This window comes from Aphelocoma coerulescens, chromosome 12 (assembly GCF_041296385.1).
Source record: "Aphelocoma coerulescens isolate FSJ_1873_10779 chromosome 12, UR_Acoe_1.0, whole genome shotgun sequence".
NCBI lineage: Eukaryota > Metazoa > Chordata > Aves > Passeriformes > Corvidae > Aphelocoma > Aphelocoma coerulescens.
This window is the reverse complement of record NC_091026.1, coordinates 20,603,738-20,624,189: the sequence shown is the minus strand read 5'-3', so window position 1 is coordinate 20,624,189 and position 20,452 is coordinate 20,603,738. Positions and strand designations below refer to the sequence as shown.

The 20,452-nt window shown below is 49.1% G+C and overlaps 1 long non-coding RNA gene across 3 annotated transcripts in view; it reads right to left on the bottom strand.

Moving 5' to 3' along the window:
* Positions 1 to 2,192: 2,192 nt before the first annotated feature.
* Positions 2,193 to 20,452, bottom strand: part of LOC138117701 (uncharacterized) — a 52,745-nt gene continuing 34,485 nt past the window's right edge. The window contains exons 4-5 of one of the 3 annotated variants that reach the window (XR_011154809.1): positions 13,386 to 13,563; positions 2,193 to 2,811 (exon numbers count right to left, since the gene is read on the bottom strand). This is a non-coding gene — a long non-coding RNA (uncharacterized lncRNA). Of the gene's footprint in view, positions 2,812 to 10,064; positions 10,325 to 13,385; positions 13,564 to 20,452 lie in introns of those variants that run through there. The other 2 variants (XR_011154808.1, XR_011154810.1) reach the window with 2 other exon arrangements.

Below are 20,452 nucleotides of genomic sequence, written 5' to 3'. Positions count from 1 at the left end.
CTTTCTGTGAGGGTGGGCAGGCCCTGGCACAGGGTGCCCAGAGCAGCTGGGGCTGCCCCTGGATCCCTGGCAGTGTCCAAGGCCAGGCTGGACACTGGGGCTTGGAGCAGCCTGGGACAGTGGAAGGTGGAATGGGGTGAACGTTAAGGTCCTTCCAAGCCAAACCATTCTGGGATTCTAAGAATTTTGCTGATCCCCACTCCAACTTGCCAAAGGAACCAGGGAATTTCTGTGGCACAAAAACGAGTGAGAGCCAAGCCATTCACCTGCAGTATTTTTTGTAGATATTTACAACAGACTTGCAGGGAGGTGCACTTCCAAAATTTGAATTCACACTGCCTAAAGTTTTTGTTTCAGCTGATACCCATGCAACTTTGAGCCTCGTTAAATTATAAAATACAGTCCTTCAACGAACTCAGCTAATAAATGCAGAGATGCTTCTCTGTTCCCTTGGGGAAAAAAAAGATTTTCCATGTGACTACAAGCTGGGGATGGAAAAAAAAAACCCAACAAAGCATAAACCCAAACAGTTCCCAGAGAAAGCCAGCGTGCTCCTTTTTTAACACATGAAAAATTATCACAATCAAATTCCATTGTAAAATGCCCTTCCGAGTTTGTTTCTCCAGCTTTATTACCTACACAACTGGGATATTTTTATTTTTCCTGAAGTAGGAGCAAGTATCTAAATGAGAGGCAAATTGATGATATACAGCTGGAAAATGGCTATGAAAAATAAGGGGCCAAAATTTATCCCCATTGTTACACACAATGAAGCTCCTGTGTTATAAACAGATATTGGTACAGAATAAATCAGAATGGCACCAATGATCATAATCCTGATTCTTTGTGGTCCAGCCTAGAAATTAGGAGTCAGGATCCCACTTTTCTTGGCATTGTAAGGAATAGAGCAGAGGTGACAGGTGGTGAGCAAATAACCTGGGATGGTCAGGAGGGAAAAGCAGAGTGTGGCAAAGTTTGGGAGACAGGACAGGGAAAAGAGAGGGAACAGGAGCTGGAGCTTGTCATTTCCCTAAGCAGGGATGAGCTGCAGCCATCAGGGCACGCAGAGATTCCCAAAGGGATGCCAAGGGTAACAGAGCAGGTCACAAAAGTGACGGGAATTCTTCTGCCTGTGCACGAGGGAATAAAGGGAGCTGAGGGAGGCAGGCCCAGGGCTGAGGGGAAGCACTGGCAGAGAGGACATGGGATCGAGAGCATGTTCTTCCAGCTTCTCCAGGGAAAATGGGGCTTTGGATCGACAGGGACGGATGGCTGCTTCCAGTGACAGATTTACTGTGCTCGGAAGGGAAGGAAATCCACATGGTCTGGATGAGGGCCAAAACAGCCTGGAAAAGCTCCTGTGGAGCAGAGCTCAGGGCCAGCAGCACGGGCAGTGAGGGAGGAGAAGGGGAATGCCAGGAGGGGACCTGGGGGTGGCTGTGGGCAGGGAGCCGGGCAGTGCAGCTGCAGGGAAGGGATCGGGGATGCCGTGGAGGGGCCGGGCTGGAGCCGGGGCTGAACGCAGACGAGCAGGGTTATATCGGCATTTCCAGGGGGAACAGGCTGTGCTGCAAACGCAGAGCTCTTCACGGGCCAGAGGATGCACCCGGGCAGGAGCGCTGCTCGTTCCGGCGCTGCGAGGGGATGGATGGGCTTTATCCGAGAGCCCTCCGAGGCGAGGACAGCGCTGCTCCCCCCGTTCGCTCACCCACCGGGAAGAAGGCACCGCTCCGGGGTAGCTGCCTCGCTGCAAGGCAGCACCCAGCAATCCCTAAAGGCAGGGCGGCTCGGAATGAATTCCAGGGCTTTTATAGTGTTTCAGAGATGTGTTTTGCAGGAGGAACCAGCACTGGTGGTGGCCAGCTTTATAAAATGTGTTACCTGCACAGCACCTGCCCAGTGCTTTGTCTGGCAGCAGCTTCACCCCAGGGAGACCTTTGCTCCAGGGGCGGCTCATGGCCGGAGGAGGCAGAGGTGGGAGATGCAATGAGCCCTCCTTTAACATCCCTTCCAACCCAGGCTCTCTGGGATTCCACGATTCTCTGTGCTGCTCTCCTCTGCTCACCACACATCTGACCTCAGGGAGGAGGTGACTGTGAAAAACAGGCCTAGGAAGAGAGAACATTTATTTTCTGGCATAAATATAATAATAATAATACAGTAAAATCTGGCCCAGAAGCCGAGGGCTTATGTATTTCACATTATGTGTATTATATATTTAAATTCATGGAAATGTTTACTTAGATACTTATATTTCATGGGCTATAAAACAATAATAACCAACTCCAAATTAGTCATTTCCTTTCAGATAATAAAGTCACAATGAGAAAAAATTTGTAGCTTCCAGTTGCTCCAACCAGTGTTTGAAACAACATGAAAATCTCTTCAGCAGTCATTACAGCATAATTGCTTTGGAAGGCTGCAAGAGAATTACCACAGCTTTTTGTTGCTGTTTGCTTTGCTAAAGGAAAGTTGGTTTTATTCAAAATTATTAACTATTTCCATCTCCTTAGTCTTACAAAACAGAGAAGTGAATTGGGAATTTCTGTTCAATATTATAGAATCATTACGGATGGAAAAGGCCTCCAAAATCTCCAAGTCCACCCTTGATTATCAAATTCTACCAAAACACTTTTCTACAAATTAAATCACACAGCTCATTTCTCTCGAAGCTTACAGAGAGCAGTTCAGACCTGCCAGGATGCATTGCCTCAAGTTGGTTGCCAGTGTGTATTTTGTGGTAAACTAAATATCCACGTGCAGCTTTGTAATCCCAGTTTGGTGTGAGGCTCATGAATGATGCATTTCCTTCTGTAAACACCAAAGGAAATATAATTAGTAATGGTATTTTTACCAATAGATATTGGCATAATGATTTGGTATTTACAAACATCATTATGTTTTATCTAATTAAGAGACTGTATTTCATTTCTGTTATTTGGGGGATACTCAAAATTCCTGTCTAACGCTGAAGCACTTGGGATGCCAGGTGGGATTTTTCTGACAGTTTTAAGAAGCTTTTTTAAAGAAAGCAAACGTGAAGTACTTGAGCTGGAAGACAAGAACCTGATGTTCAAGTACAAGTCTGAGGCTCGGGATGTCCTGTTCTTATCCCTGGCAGGAATTCCCTGTGGCATTTCAAACACAGGCAGGGCAGGCAGCATTCCCTGCTTCCCCTGCTTTGCCTGGCTTTGGGGCTCTTCCAAGGATGAGGTGGTTGGTCCTGCCCTCCCCAAAAGCTGCAATCCCTGCTGGTCCTGCAGAACCTGAAACACTGGAAAGAAAATTCTTAGAATCCCAGGATGGTTTGGGTTGGAAGGACCTTAAATCCCATCCAGTGCCACCCCTGCCCTGGGCAGGGACACCTTCCACCATCCCAGGCTGCTGCAAGCCCCAATGTCCAGCCTGGCCTTGGGCACTGCCAGGGATCCAGGGGCAGCCCCAGCTGCTCTGGGCACCCTGTGCCAGGGCCTGCCCACCCTCACAGGGAAGATTTCTTCCTTATAAACCCTCTCTGGCGGAAGGTTGCAGACCCAAGAAGTCAAACCTGCTCCTGCCCATCCCACTGCACACCCAGTGAACCCAGATGTCAAATAAAAACCAAAATAACATCCCCATGCTCAGAATGCCTCAGTGGTACAAAGACCTCATAATAACAAAGAAAATATCCCTGTTTGGGTTTTTCATTTGGTCTTTGGACATCATTAGGAGCCTTAAACATCATGCAGCACCCTAAGAACTGCAAAGAGGTGATGTCCCTCTGCTGCTGCTTTTTCCACATGGAAAAACATCCCCCAACGTGAAGAATTTCAGAGAAATCTGTTCAGTATTTAGCCAACATCCTGGTTTCTCCAGGAGCTTACAGCAGCAGCCAGCACCTAAGCCAGTATGATTCATTGGATCAATAATTCTAAGGTCTTGTACCTAAAAGGTTGAAAAATGTGATCTAACCTGGCAGAAGAGAAATGATTGTAATGTTCAGCAAAATGGTTAATGAGGCTTGGAAAGAGCAGAGCAGACTTTGGGGCGAGAAAAATACGTCCAGGTTTAACCTTGCACAGAGCTCCAGCAGAACGTTCCCTCCTCAAGGTTAACTCTGCAGCCCCCACAGACACCTTTAGTTTTTCAGTATTTCCACTCTTACTGGCTGGTCATTCCCTTTCCCCATTTCTATGCTCTGGAGGACCTGGCCTCTTTTCCAGCTCCCAATATCCCTCTCACTTCTTACTGAATGCTTCATTTCAGTGCCTCAGTTACATAAAGGCACAAAAATGAGGTTTTTTCCTTCTCCCCTAACTGCAAGTTTTGTTTGTGATTCCTTCTTTTTTCTTCCATCCGTTACCATCCAACTCCAAATAAAAAAATCCTTTTCCAGATCTGTTTCTCACTCTTTGACTCTCCTCAGATAAGAAAATGCCATCTCATACTCCACTATTTGTGCTCAAAGCAAAACAAATAATAGTGACACCGAGAGCCAGGACTGGTGCTGTTATTTTAGCATTTCATTATTCTGAGGAAAACAGACACTGGTAACTACAATCTCCTGCTCCATAAAAGCACTTCCCACAAGCCAGCCCCATTTGGGATCTGTGTGTGGAATCTGCCCCTGTCCCTCACCTGAGGCTCATCATCACACCAACAGTGTCAGACCAGCCTGGAGAAGGAAATGTCAGAGGAATGATTTAAACCTGTTTATCCACACAGGGGGACTTTTTAGAGGGCATGGAGTGCCAGGGCAACAGGGAATGGCTTCAAATGGGAAGAAAACAGGTTTGGGTTGGATACTGGGGATAAATCCTTCCCTGGGAGGGTGGGCAGGCCCTGGCACAGGGTGCCCAGAGCAGCTGTGGCTGCCCCTGGATCCCTGGCAGTGCCCAAGGCCAGGCTGGACATTGGGGCTTGGAGCAGCCTGGCACAGTGGAAGGTGTCCCTGCCCATGGCAGGGTGGGATGAGGTGACCCTTAAGGTCCCTTCCGATCCAAACCCTTCTGGGAACCTGTGACAGCCAAAGCCCCACTTTGCTCCTCCTCAGAGCACCCCCTGCGGCCTCACCAACACCTCTTTGTCTTTCAAATCCACAACTTCCCATTGATTCCTTCCCTCCCAGGGCCTGAGCCCAGGGACCGTGCTTTGAGCAGAGGGAAATGTCCCCGATTTGGCCCGTGTTTGCCAGGCTGTACTAGCCAGAGGTCCCTCCCCACCCCCAGAGCCTCCACAACCCTGGAGCTGCACATCCTCTCCTCTGCAGAGCATCCTGCCCACAGTGGAGACAATTACATGTTTCTGATCTCATTTCTGTAATTCACTTCCCTATCTCATCAACAATTATCCCTAATGAACTTTCCACTGCTCATTCAAACTCAGCAGCTTCTCTTTCCTCGGGTGAGACAGAAGGGAGAGCCCGGTGGCTCCTGGCATATGATGTTTTATGAAGTGATTTCTGAATAATCACACTTGAATTTTAAAGCTGTTTAACAGCCAGAGCAAATGGCAGGCAAAGGAACTGAAGTGAGGAGTATGATCTGTGAAAACGATGCAAATTCATTTGGAAAAATCCATTATTAGGGAAAGGTCTCCTCATCACAGGTCTATAAATCACATTGGAAAAATGCAGCATGATTGGAGAAGCAAATAGTTGTACAATTCTGTATCCCTGCAGTCATCTGAGTGGGAATAATGGTGGAGGCAAAAAGAAATATTTGTGTCCTGGTTGAAGATGCGTGAAAAAGTGGAATAGGTTATGGATTATCCTGTTATTTGTGATCTCTGAGATAAATAACTCAGAGACTGCTTTGCATGGACACCTGGTTTAATCAATAGCCCAAATTCTAAGGTCAAGGTAATCCCACTGCCCCCCTTATCACAAATCCCACTGCTCCCAGGGACTCCAGAGGGAGTGGGAGCAGCTCCTGGGGAGTCCCTGCTGAGCAGGGCAGGAGGACAGGAGCAAACACTCCCAAGCCTTGGTGAATTTTCAGGCAAGCACCAGTTGCAATTATTTCATCTACAACAGGGTTTTTTTTTTAAAGGAGAAAAAATTAAAATAAAAGCAGAGCTGAGTAATTTCAAAAGAATTTTGAGTTGTTTTGTTTTCCCAGGTACAATTCCCCTCCTGGAAACACACAATAAATGCCTTGTAATGGAATTACTGCCAATTGTAACACATCCAAAACATACTGCAAATATTAAAACATCTTGTAAAAACAGGGACAGAAGCGTCAACTATTCCTTATATGTATTTATTTTCCGACACATGAAGTCGCAGTCCTGGCCACGTCAGAGCAGCTCAGACCTGTGAATTATCTGATCAATAGCAAACAAGAATGGAAGTATTTTCAGTTCACTGGCAAAAGTCAAGGAACAGAGCAATAATAACAGCAGCAGTGATTCAATCAGAGGCAGCTGGAGTAGGTGGCACAAAAACGTAGGACAAATGTCAAGCACCCAGACAAATGGCCCTGCTGAAGGGGAAAACCAGGAGGTATCAGAGCGCCTTTGGGAGGGCTCCGGGGTCAGCCTCCTCCTTCTCCTCCTCCAGAGGAGCTCTTGGTGGAAGAAAAAAATTACTCATGGAAGCACAATCATGTGAGGCTGCAGCATTTGTCAAATTCACAGGCCCAATTGTTAAGCCACGGTCACGGCGACCTTCCTGTCATTTTTACTCGAAAACAGAGAAAGGAAAAAACCACAGAGCTCTGGAGCAGGCAAGAGGAGCTGTTTGTAAATGCCCATGTTTGCAAATTCCTCTTTGCTTAGCAAAGAGATTTCTCTTCCTCTAAGTTTAAATTAATGAAAAGTCAAATATGTTCTAACTGGTAGGGGTGAGGCAACATCTCCTGTGACAGAAACAGTTCATTCTGTCTGAAGACAAAGCAGAACAGGCTCTGGGGTTTTTTTTAGTGACAGAGATTTACTGTAACAGACTCTGTTCCCCATTGCTCAGTAGAGGTTAAACTGGGAGTGCAGCTGCACTGGCACCTCCCAGAGCAGCGCTGCTGCCCCTCAGCAGAGCTGACCCAGCGCTCTGTGCCTGCCTGGGAAGGGCTGGATGCTCCTTGCTGCAGGAGAAATGCTGTTTGAAGGATGTGCTTGTTGTCCATGGCCTCGGCCCAGCTGAGCTCAGCTCAGGGAAGAGCCCAGCTCAGCCTGCCCCAGCACCAGGAAGAGTGGGGAGATGGAGGGGGAAGAGACAAATTTCATTTGTCTGCAAGAGCCATGAGAAGTATCTTGGGGAGAACTGGCTGGAGGGTGAGGGATGGGGTAAAGGGCAGGCACAGGGACAAGTGCTCCAGGCTGAGGGCAGAGAGCACCAGAGTTAATCAGGAAATTGTACAAAGCTCCCTGTCCTGGGTTGAGGTGTATTCTATTACCATCCTCATGAGCTGTGGCAATCAGGTGGGGCAGTGTTTCCTTGCCTCCTCCCCCCAGACTATCTTGCTGTTAATGGCCCATCATTGTCCTGCCCATGACTCCCAGATAACTCCCTCCAGACCATCTTCTGTTAATGAGCCTAATCAACACTTGGCCTCATGACTCATTACCCCATTGTGAGATGCTCCACCCAGAGGGAGGAACCAGGCATCCCATCGTGGATATAATCTGGGACTCTAAACACCAGAGACACCCTTTCCACTGGATTTCCAGAGGACAGGAGCTACACAGCCACCACTGGACTTTCTGAGGAAGAGCAGACCCCTTCTACTACAGGATCACCACTTCAGAGGACTGCAGCCACCATTCCACCAGACTGCTGCCACCACCCTGCCTGACAGGGACTCAGGCTGTATCTTGACTCTGTCAGTGTTTCCTTTTACTTTCTTTTCCTTTTCTATAATTTCCATTAAATTGTTATTCTGACTTGGTGCCTCCCACTGGTTTGTTTTCAAACTAGTACACTCCCCCAGACAGCCCTGCCCGGTGTGGGGACACCACCCCAGTGTGCCCCAGCCATCAGGGACCACAGAATCAGTCAGGCTGGAAAAGACCTTTAAGACCAGCAAGTCCAAATGTTCCATCTCCAGTGCCAAAGCCACCACTACCCCATGTCCCCACTGGGGCTTACAGCCCCCCAGGGATGGTGGGATGGGCACTCCACCACAAGGTAATGGTCAAACAGGGCTGAGCACTTGAAACCCAGAGCAAGCTCCTGTGAACAGATGACCTTGGGTGCCCTCCCAAACGCAAACCTGTGCCCCAGCCAGCAGCCCCAGCTCTGCACACATGGCTGTCGCTGTCCCTGGGAGCTGGCAGGGGATCAGAGCAGCAGGACTGCACCCAAGGGGGACTCACCTGTCCCAAACTCCCCTCTGGTCCCGTGGCACCCACGCTGGCAGCTCGCAGGCTCCTCTGAACTGCACCTACCCTGGGAGTCCAAAAGGTTTGGAGAATGACAGGGATGAGTCAGCTGAGTCAGGAGCCCACCGGGACCCTGTTGAACACAATAGCTCCGAGAATTGGGGTAGGAACCATAGCTCACTCCCCACAGCACCTCCCTGAGCCTCTGCCAGGGCTGCACGGGGGTGTTGGCACAACCCAAGCCTGCCAAAGCTCCCCCCTGTGCCAGGGAGAGCCTGGGCTGAGGCAGCTGCTCCCATTCCCGGGGGGGGCTCGCAGCAGCAGGAGCTGCCTTGGCTCATCCCCAGGCCCTTGGCACGGGGGCAGAGGGATCCACACATGGAGAAAATCCCACTCACCTTGGCAGCTCGGCAGCAGATGGGCAGCTCTGCTCCCCAGGGCAAGGGTAAAACCGGGGTCAGGGCTTAAAATGGAGCTGGCTCCAATTCCCTGGGGAGAGGACAGCCTTACAGACACTTCTGGGATGGAATGAGCCCTGTTCTGGGCATGCAGGGTCCCCCTCCGAGCCCTCCCAGGATGCAGGACTCGATATTTCAGAAATTGTTATTATTTGGTACCTGCCCAGGCTCTTCTGTTTGTTCCTTGAGGAGTTCAGGTACTTCCCTCTTCAGAAGTTATCACAGAGGATTTACTCAACCTACAGAAATCCCTGTGGACAAGAAATCCCAAATGCATCAGGCATCAGGATGTGGGAAGCTGTCACTCAGAGGTTTATTGGATGAATGCTTTTCAAGTGCTTTACAACCAGGTTCTCTCAAAGCATTTAGCTCTGACTACACAGTAGCAGAATAAATCCCATCCTCTTTTCCATCCAGGTGTGTTTGTTTCTCCTTCCCATTACAACTTGCTTAGTTGAATTAAGCAGTGCTGGTTGATTCGGTGCTTTCTTCACATTGTGCATTGAAAGACACTCTGCAAAAAAACTACTGGAAAAGTGAAAACCTCCAGTGAAATGATCTTCCCAATCACTCATTGGGTGCTGCTCCCACATCTGCCTCTCCAGATCATTGCTGAGGGTAAATCCTGCTTTAATCACACCTATTCACAGGTGTGATAGACTCCCTGATCAAAACACCACATTCTCCAGAAATATTTCTCAGCGCATCCAGTAACAAGAAGGAAAAGATCTTTTCTTCCAGCACTGTGCTGGGCCCTGCAGGGGTTCTCTTCAGCCCTCTCCTAAATGATGAGAGGGGGGAAAAGTTGGAATCCAGTCCTGGGAAGCGTTCCCAGTTGCAGGCAACGGGATTCTGCTTGAGTGAAGCCTGAAGAGTTCAGCTAATTGTCAGTAATTTTCTCCTTTCTCGTCCAGCACGATGAAAATGCTGTGGAGGAGCAATCAGCCTGCTGGGAAATTACACGGTGAGGAGAAAATGGGAGATCTCCTTGTGGGTCGGGGCCGCTTTGAGGGGCAGCTCCAGTCTTGCACAGATTTAAAAGGGAACTTTTTAAAATGTCTGCTCACTTGCCAAGCTATCGTCAGCCAGAGCCTCCTTGATTTCTTCCCAGAGCCCTGGAATGTGGTGGCTCTCACACAGCCCCAAAATACCCTCACCTGCTTGATGTTCTCCTCAGGGACTCAGCCACACCAGTGCTGGAAATGCATCACACCCCCCAAAAAACCAAAAATCGATGCTTTTCCCTCCCCTTCCAGTGCCACAGTCCCTGGAGAAACCTGGAGATTTTCTATTCACGTCTGTCTTACCTGCTTTTCAATCCATGTGGAGAAAACAGACCACACCTCTCCTAAATACAAACATCTCTGCTGCTAACGAAGGGGACAGACAGGCAGGCAGAGCTGGAAGCCCCCAGAAGGGCACAGCAGACCTGGCACAGTCTGTTCCCACAGAATGGGGCTTCCAGGTCCTCATCCTCTGGGAATTTTGGTCTCCATTCCCCCAGGAGAGATTTGTGCTTGTTACCATCCCTGCGGTTTTGGAGTCACTTCTGCTGTTCCATCCTGATTTATCTGCAGAAAAAAAATTGATCTCTGGAGAGTTTTCCTGGGGGCATGGATTGCCCCTGGATCCCTGGCAGTGCCCAAGGCCAGGCTGGACACTGGGGCTTGGAGCAGCCTGGGACAGTGGAAGGTGTCCCTGCCCATGACACTGGATGGGCTTTAAGATCCCTCCCAACCCAAACCGTTCTGGGATTCTTGTCCTGCTGGGCTGTTTTAACCAACTCCTTTTGGGATCCTGAGGAAAGCCAGGCTGTGCTGCCGATGAGGAGAATAGAAAGGCTTTTTCCACACCTGTTCTGATTAACATTCACTTTGAACTGCTGTGCCCAGAGTGTTAAACCACATTCTCCATGCTGGGGTTGGCAGAGCTGCTCTGAGTTCTGGTTTATAAGGCAAAGATCTACAAGGACATTAAAGTCCTTCTCTTCCTCTCTCATCTAAAACTGTAATTTTCCAGCTAGGGCAGAATTTTGTAATTTTTAAGTTTCTAAGGACGTAATCTTGTCCTTTTTACTGTTATCCATCCTATTTTCATTACTGCAGCCCTCCCAGTCAAATCCTTCCTCCCATCCACCAAACCTCCCCTGCACCAGCAATTCCTCGCAGCTTCTGTGGCACTGCAGGTTCCATCAGCTCATTGCCAGCCTCCCAGCCCTTCCTAATGAGCTCTAATAACTCCAGCCCTACAGTGCAGCTCTGCTTTTAGCATAAACCACACCTAATTACACCGTGCCTGTCTCCCCCGTCTTCCAAAGAGGTGCTAAATATAAATGACTGAGCATAACAACTGAGGGCTTCTCTCTGTTTTGACCCTGCCTGGGTTCTGCAGCTCCTGGAGAAAGAATTAGCCTGGAGCTGCCCGTGCTGGAGGTGCTGGCAGGCTGCAGGGTGGCCCTGGCAGCTCTCACAGCTCCATCACCGTGTGGGCTCAGTTCCTGGAGTAACTCGGTCAATTAATTTTGTTGCACACCAGGACACTCCAGCTGATATGGGCCGATTAATTAACAACCCTGCGATGCTGCTCCTTTGTAAGCAAGCACATTGAGGATTAATTTGGGTGCCTTGTTATGTAGGCACATGCATAAAAGCACTGAGGCACATTGGTGGCACTGCAAAGTGTCACTCACAGGTAGGAACAACACCCAGGGAGGGGCAGGCAAAGATTTGGGTGAACCTTCAGTGGCACACGGTGCAGCAGCTTCAATTCACTCGTTCAAGGGCATGGAGGAAGGCCTGGAGGGACAGGACACAGGGAATGGCTTCCCCCTGCCACACAGCAGGGATGGATGAGATATTGGGAGGGAATTGTTCCCTGGGAGGGTGGGCAGGCCCTGGCACAGGGTGCCCAGAGCAGCTGGGGCTGCCCCTGGATCCCTGGCAGTGCCCAAGGCCAGGCTGGACATTGGGGCTTGGAGCAGCCTGGGACAGTGGGAGGTGCCCCTGCCCGTGGCAGAGGGGGAATGAAATATCTTTAATATCCCTTCCAGCCCAGTCCATTCTGGGATTGTGTGATAAATGCAGCTTTCTGTGTGCTTTCCCCATGACCTGCTCTTGCTCTTTCCTGCTGGTATCCACGCCACAAGGTCGTGCATAACTATTCAGCTGCAGAGCGCTGGGCCAGCACGAGGCTGGCTTTGCTGGGAGCAGAACGCAGCTCCGTGGGGTTTCTCACAGCCTCTCTCCATCTGCAGAGGTGCAGCTCTGCCCTGCCCAGCACAGAGCCTCAGCCCCAGCCCTGCTCTGGAGCTGTGCTTCCCACGTGCATCGATGTTGATGTATTTATTGCTGCAAAAGCAGCAGTGAATGTTGCTCCCTCCCTGCACCGCTGAGGCTCTCTCTGTGCTCCCTGTGCAGCGGCTCAGCCTCCCTCAAACACGAAGTTAGCAAAACATAAAAGATCCCAAAAGCTCCTCCTGCGGCTCAGGGCTGGGATTCCCCCCCGGGCCGCGGTTTCCTCGGGAATGCTGCTCTCCCCGGGCGTGCTGTGTGGCACAGGAGGGCACATCAGACCCGCACACCTCCACACAGGGGACAGCAGCTGGGCCTGCGGGGCACGGCAGAGAAAATACGAATAACAACAAGCAGAAAGCGCTGGCAAACCTCAGCTACCAGCTCTGATGCATTGTGTTTTCCTGCAGCAGCCCTCGGCATATTCCAGGCTTAGTATGAAATCAGCTGCTCGTTATAATTCAGGATATAATACTTAATAATTCACTGAGTAAATCTCGGTGTTATCCTCTGGAAAATAATGACTGTATTGAACATCCCCAGCCTCCAAGCCCTCTGCCCCCTCACCCCAGGAAATCAGCTCCCCAAAGGAGCACCAGGCAGGCTGGAAATCCAATGTATCCCCTTCCCCATCCTGAAATGGTTTTGGTAGCACATAATTTTTCTTTTTGAAGGACTTCCTCTCTGCTGACAAGTAAATAAATGTGTAACTTTCCACTCCTTTTAGTGCCCAAAAGCAAAGAAGAGAAAGAAAGGGGGAAAGGACCTGCAACAGGTTTGCTGAATGCTCACTATTCATTTTCTGAAGCACAACACAGACACTTTATAAACTAATGCAGCTTTACAGCAGCTGCAGTGCTGCCTTCACTTTTGTGGCATTGCACAGTTTGTCAGTTCTGGCACTTTGGCAAGTAATCAAGTAAGGAACAACTACCAGAAGCAGAAGAAAATTATTGAATCTGGTTCTTCTTTCTCCTCCTTCTTGTATTCTAAACATAAGCTTTTAAACAAAACACTGTTGGCAGAAACAAAACAACCTTTAGGATTTATGAAAGACACAGCACTAAAATAAGATGCTTGTGTTTAAGGGGGTTTGATTGTGCTTTCTCCCCCTCCTTTCTCCCCAGATAGATCACTTTCCATTAAATGCTTTGAGCTAAACATGGAAAATCTTAATCCTTGCTCAGGTAAAGCTTCACTTTGCATAACTGGTAGCTCAGAGGGAAAAGAACATCACAGTGACTCGGGCTCAGCTCTGGCCACTGAGCACGGCCACAGCTGCAGCTGCTTGCAGGGAATTTTCCAGAACCTAAAATGAAAAGCACACTTAAACCCCATGTACCTGCCTTGTCTCACTCCAGTTCCACCAGCTGATGGGAAATGGGGAGACACTTCCAGTGCAGAGGGTGGAGGAGGAAGCTGATCCTGGTTTTGGCTGTCTGCTCCAGAGAATCCCGTCCTCTAAAAAAGCCTGAAGCACTTCAGAGCATCCCCTGAGGCACAGAAAGCTGCTGCTGCACCTGAGGGTTAAAGGGATTCACAAACAGATCAGTATTTCTGCACATGCACCAGAGGGGAAAATAAACATTACTGTATGCAGCTCTTGTGCACTAATTGGGTACAAATTCATCGACGGTACTTAAGTAACACTTGCACTTTATTTGTGTTAGAAATGAAGTGGTCACTCGGAGGTGTGACCCTTTTAAATGATGGTGAGAGATTAGGAGCTGGTTCCACAAGACCAAGAAACCACCAAACAACAAAAGCTTCTGCATCAGGGGCTGATTTCAGGCCTCACGGCTCACCTGCAGCTGTGTCACCACCAACAAAGAAAACCGGAAAACCCAGAACACAGGTTTTGGGTATGGAATTCTCTTACTGCAGGTCCTCAGTGAAGGAAAGAAATCACCATCCCAAATGTATGGAATTGACAAAGAAACAGCCATTTAAGTGTTCTAAGGTTTAATTTGCTGCTGAATCACCGTGTGCAGGCACCAGTCCTCAGTGATATCTGCCCCTGTAGGGCCGTCCCTGGCAGTGAGAAGCAGAGAGGGATGCTTGCAGTAATGGCTCTGAAACGATAACTTTAACTAAAGAGCGCAGCCATGTCTGTTATTGAGATAGAGCAGCTCATGTCTGGGATGGGAACAGGAGGCAGTAACTGCCAGGAGCACCCAGAAAGGGCTCCAGCTCTGATCAGTAAACTGCTGGATTTGTTTCACTTTGTTGGTCTATAGATCCCAATGAAAACAGAGCAGAGCCCGGCTTTATTATCAAACACCTGCGGTAGTAGATGGAAATATCACTTCAGTGTGGCAAAGATCTTTCAGGGCATTCAGCTGCTCCCATCACCCAGAGCCCCAAGCTGCCCTTGTGAGGAGCACTCTGCTGCCTGCAGGAGATGAATTTCTCACACCGTGGAGGAAAACCACGGGGAGCAGGAGGGGAAGCCAAGCTGGCACACGTGTGATTATCTTAGTAGTGGCTGTTTCTGGGAGGAGTCCATGAATCATTGTCCCACACCTGAATGACACCAGTCAAAGATGGCTTTTGAAAGCCCTGTGTAATTAATAAGACATCCAGCAAAGGAACTGTTCACACATTGACAGACAGTGAGTCCTGGTCCTCTCTGGCTCATGCATTTGTGACATCTCTGCACTGGGAGAATAAAAAATGAACACATCTCACACGCCCCCCAGATTTCCCTCTATACCCAGGATGTGGGGAATGACAACTTCATGAACAAGTTGAAGAAATTGAAGAGAAAAACAAGACTTTAAAAGCCAGACTCTGCAGACTGTGTTACCCTAAAAGCCACGTGGATACGACGTCTGAGGACATGGGTTGGTGCTGACCATGGTGGTGCTGGGTTGGACTTGGTGATCTCAGAGGTCTTTTCCTGCCTTAATGATTCCATCATTCTGCTCCTTTCCAGCACACCTCCCTGGGAAAGGCATTAATGGGCCCACAGGCAGCAGCCCAGGCATTAATGGAGGGAGCAGCAAGGGCAAGGAGAGAGGGAGATCCGTAAGCTCCATCCCTGCATCCCCAGGGAGCTCCAGCACCACTCGTGGGTACAGATTGCTCTGCTGGACTCTGCTCAGGCAATTCTGCCTTTTACTGTTCTCTTGCATGATAATGATCCCACCTTTGCCACTAATTAAAATACATCTTTGTCTGACAGTCCATTTGAAAAATTAGATAATAGGTCTCACTTAAAGCACTTCTGGGAGGACCACCCAAAGTGTATAAACCAGCAACAGTTGTGTTCAACAACAGCTCTGCACGAACAGATGGCCCAGGGCTCGCTGGTCATTAAAAACTCCCAGCTGGGAGGCTCAGCCAAGGCCCCTGTAGCTGTGCTGGGCAGAGCAGCAGCCAATTCCACACCCAGATCCCAGACTTGGTCAGGGAATTATCTGCCAGAGCCTGGCACCTGCGCCTGCCCAGCCAGCTCTGCACGAGCAGTGCCCGAGAACATCAAGGTCGCTGCTGAGCCGTGGGGAAGCGAAAATGGAGTTGGATCATTGCTGGCAGGAATCTGACGCTGCTCTGACAATTCAGTAATGGAACTGTGCAGGGATGATGACACCATTTCTTGTTTTCCCAGGGTAGGGAAAGCGTGCTCTGGAAGGTGCAGCTACTGCAGCAAGGCAGAAATTGCCACTTCTTATCTAAACCTTCCAAAGAACATCTTCTAATCCCCTAGTTTGTTATAATTTCATTTTTTTATTTATTTTAGTTTGACTAGAATACTAAAAAACCCCAACCCCCAAATATCCTATCCAAATAATTTTCATAGCCAGACGAGAGAGAAGAAACATTGCCTGAGTCTCTCTGACAAGTCTGAGCACCCACAATAAACAAACTGTCAAAATACAAGCAGAGCTCGCCAGCTTGGAGGGAACCAGGTTCTCCCAATCCTTTTTGGGAAAAATTCCCACAGAAAACCTGCAGAACAAGTCCCACACCCTGGGTACCAAAAATTCTCCATCAGGTCACGGTCACCCTCAGAGAAAGGGCACCACATTCAACTTCATCAGTCACGAGGGTCCCCAAGCCCTGGAGGTGAGAGAGCTGTCCCCACCTCCCCAGGCCCACCCTCCCAGTCCAGGGTGGCTTCCAGCTCCATTCCCTTTTTCCCTTTGGAGCTGATGGTTCCACGAGGCTTGTGCTTGGGTAAATACGGAATTAGTACCAGTTCTAATTCAGCCAAACACCCTAATCCCAGACCGGGGAAACTGAGCCTGCCTTGAAGCTTCTGGCCAGGCTGTGGCAACCTAAAGCTGCACATTAAGCTGCAAATCAGGTGTGGTGATTGCAAGAAAATGGTTTTAATTTTAAATTGTGGAAGAGGGGCAGAAAGAAATGGATGAGTTCCAGTAGCTCAGTAAAAACAACGCCCTGCTCTAATGAAGTTAATCTGAATGTGAAATGCCATCAGGGCAGAACTCCTGGCTCTTTCCTGCTGAGGCTGGGCTACACTGGGGCAAGAGCAATGAGATCTTGAGACCTTCTCAGGCTTGAGGAGACAGAAAATCTCAGCAAATTGTTGCCGAACCCAAGCAGAGTCATCTCAAGGCAATGCTGCTACACCAATACCACACTTCAGTACCTCTCCTAAAAAAACCTGAAAACAAATGTTGTCCCTCAAACTTTTAATAGAGCAGGAGAAGAAAGTGGACTTTGCTGTCCTTGTATCACCACCTTGCTGAGAGCTGACAAGTGCCTGAGGGAAAGATCTGGGCTCTTCTGTTCTTCCCCCTTCTTTTATCCTTCCATTTTCTTTTTTCTTTTCTTTTTTTTAAATTTTTGTTCTGTATCTTTTCTGCCTTTGTGCCAGGCAAAGGCTGCTCCTGCTGACTGAGGTAAAACCTTCAGCAGTGCCCTGACCACCCAAGGAGGGGCAGTGAGTCCAGACTGGAGCCCAGCTCGTCCCTCAGCAGCTGAGCCCGAGCGCAGGCGCTGGGTGAGCAGCACAAACACACTCCCTGTTCCTCTGTGCTCTCCATCCTGTGCCCCTGCTCGTTTAGCACAAGAGCAGCCCCCAGCCCAGGGAATTTCCTCTGTTCACAAAGAGCCTGGGAGCTCTGGTTATTTCCAGTGTTGCACCCATGCAGTTCCTGCTGTAAATCCCACAGACAGGGAGAGGTGAGGAATAAGGACGTTGCTAAAATGCTTTCCTTACAGTCTGCGAGAATTTTACCTATTTTGTATTCTTTTTCAGATATTTTCCAGCACAGCTATTGCAGCCATGTCAACCCCCAGCCCCTAAAAAGAAACAACCATTTACTGGCAATGCCCCTCTATTAATCGTGGTTACTCCACCACAGCTCTGGGAAAACACGTGGGGAGAGGAGCCCGTGGCTTTGAAAAGCCATTTCCTGGCAGACTGGCAGTCTGGGCGACTGCAGAAACCCACAAGTGTTTTAAATCCACCCCAATTTGCTTCGCCTTGTTCTGTTCCAACAGATAAATCTGCTTTTAGGGGAGGCAGCAGCTTCCTCGAGGTGCTGCAAGATCCACTTGCACAGCAATTCTGATTCCCCTGCTGAAATAAGGCCAAAGCAGCATTTTTGGCTTACCTGGGGATGGGTTCTGGCTCTGCTGCAGGAAGGAAAGCAAACCCAGCCCATTTGTGACCCTCCTGCGAGCGGGGGCAGCGATGCTCGGAGAAGGAGCTTTAAAAGGAACAAACATCCTTCCCCCACACAGCCAAACAACCCTCAAAGCCCTCATGCAAGGGTTCAGGAGGAGGGTAGATGAATGCATTTCTTTTATCCTTCTTTGCTCTTTGGGGTTTCACTTCAATGAGAAAAAACCAACGAAACAATGGCGTATGATCACAATTTAAATGTGTTAAGTTAGAAGAGTGGAATAATCAAAATTCTTCCCTTTGTTTGATGCTAAAGCAGTGAAACAAACTTTAAACCAATAAAGTTAATTTATAGCTTGAGCTGTCCACCCTTAAAAAAAACCACAATAAACAAAAACCCAAAGTTTTTGTGTATGTAAAAAAATAGCCATTAACATCAATATTTTAAGAAACATAAACGTAACCTGGATCTTAAAACTTCTATTCCAATTGCAGCTCCAGCACTGTAACCATAGAAATAATCCAATCCCCTCCTACTAAAATGTTGTTTGTCCTTGATCGTTATTTTTCTTAATTGAAATACTTGAGACACTTGGACGCAAATTGCTTTGCAGCACAATGTATTGCATAAAAGTTGCTTCATTCTGTAACCCACTGGTACACTATGTCCTACATTTCACAGTTTTCTGGGAAGCTCCTTAAAGGCATCTTTAATTTTTAACAACTCCCTGGAAATGTGAAACGGAAGGAAAGGTAGGTCATAATTTTGGGCATCCCATTTTTGACAGAGCTCTTTGAACTCTGCAGCCGCGACTGCGTACGAAGAGTCTCTGTGACTTGCACTCTTATCTAACCATCCTTTAAAAGCAGCCAGGCTAATTCCAGGAGGGGGAAGGAGTTATTTTAACATTTGCCTAATTATAGTAACCTGTGACATCTGTGGCTGCCTTTGATGGGAGGTGCCCAGCACAGTGCACAGAGCTCTGACCCCAGAGCTGCCCTCCCTGCAGGATTTGGGTCACCCCATCCCCAGCAGGGTGAGTTACTCCTGACCCCACATTAGGGACACTCCTGCAGACACTTCCACGTGCATCTGCTGCCCCAGAAGGCCCAAGGAGCCCTCAGATCCATGGATAATCCCCAGGTCCATCCCAGACACGCAGTGGGAAGTGCTCACAGGGGCCTCTCTGCGCTGTGGCTTCCTTTGGGAATTCAAGGGACACAGCAGAGCTGGAGCCTTTGGATGAAGTTCATTTCTGCCCCAGTCCCCACTCAGTGCTGAGGGGATGGGTGGAACTGGATGGAATCTCTGGCAGCTCGAGAAGGGGGAAGAAAAGACACTGCTGGAGAAGGCTGGACAGTGTGGACGCTCCAGCTGTGCCAGGGCTGGGGGGATCCTTGAGTGCCTGTTGTGCTGACAGCCTTAAATCCCATTTATTTTAATAGATCCCTTTTACTCATTTGGGGGTGGCAGGGTCACTATCAAATTTCCAGCCTGAAATTTTACTAATTTGCAGCACAGGTGAAAGCTCTGTCCAAGATTATCCCCTCATCCTTCCCCTGTGTGTGATAAATTCCCTCCACACCGGTGTGTTACCCACTGACACGGGTCAGCTCGGCAGGGTACGAAGTGCTGATTTATCCCCTGCTGGGGGGTGGTTGCTCTGACATTCCTGCAGCAGCTGGAAATGGCCAATCCCCTCCCCTGCAGAACGGGAGGGAGCCCCAGAACCACTGGCATCGCTCCTGGCACGTGTCCTGGGTTGAGGTGTATTCTATTACCATCCTCATGAGCTGTGGAAATCAGGTGGGGCAGTGTTTCCTTGCCTCCTCCCCCCAGACTATCTTGCTGTTAATGGCCCATCATTGTCCTGCCCATGACTCAGAGATAACTCCCTCCAGACCATCTTCTGTTAATGACTCCCAGATAACTCCCTCTGGACCATCTTCTGTTAATGAGCCTAATCAACACTTGGCCTCATGACTCATTACCCCATTGTGAGATGCTCCACCCAGAGGGAGGAACCAAGCATCCCATTGTGGATATAATCTGGGACTCTGAACACCAGAGACACTCTTTCCACTGGATTTCCAGAGGACAGGAGCTCCACAGCCACCACTGGACTTTCTGAGGAAGAGCAGACCCCTTCTACTACAGGATCACCACTTCAGAGGATTGTAGCCACCATTCCACCAGACTGCTACCACCACCCTGCCTAACAGGGACTCAGGCTGTATCTTGACTCTGTCAGTGTTTCCTTTTACTTTCTTTTCCTTTTCTTTAATTTCCATTAAATTGTTATTCTGACTTGGTGCCTCCCACTGGTTTGTTTTCAAACTAGCACACACCGGTAGAGCAGCTCTTCCCTCGCTGTTTGATGCAGCAGCACTGGAGGTTTTTGCCTGCTGCCCTCCCAAGCCCCATGAGGCACCAAACAGGGATGGCCCAGCCCATCACACTCTGGTTGCTGCTGTCTCAGGAGCAGATTTCCAGTCCTTTCTGAGGAGAGCAGCAGGCCCTGGCAGCTGCCTTGGAGCAGTGACACCATCCCTCAGAGCTTCTTGAGCTGCCCTGCAAAACTCCCTCCTGAACGGCCAGCAGAGCCCAACAACTTCCCAGCTCGTTTCTTTGGCACTTGATCACAGGTTTTGAGAAATTCCAGCAGCCCTCTGAAAGCTGTGATCCCCAGAGCAGCTAAAGAGGATTCTCAGGCATTAATCCCTTCATGTGCCCCGTGGAAAACACCACAACTTGGAAAATAGTCCTGTGTGCAGCCATGCTGGGTGTGCAGCCTCCTCCTGGGAACTGGGAA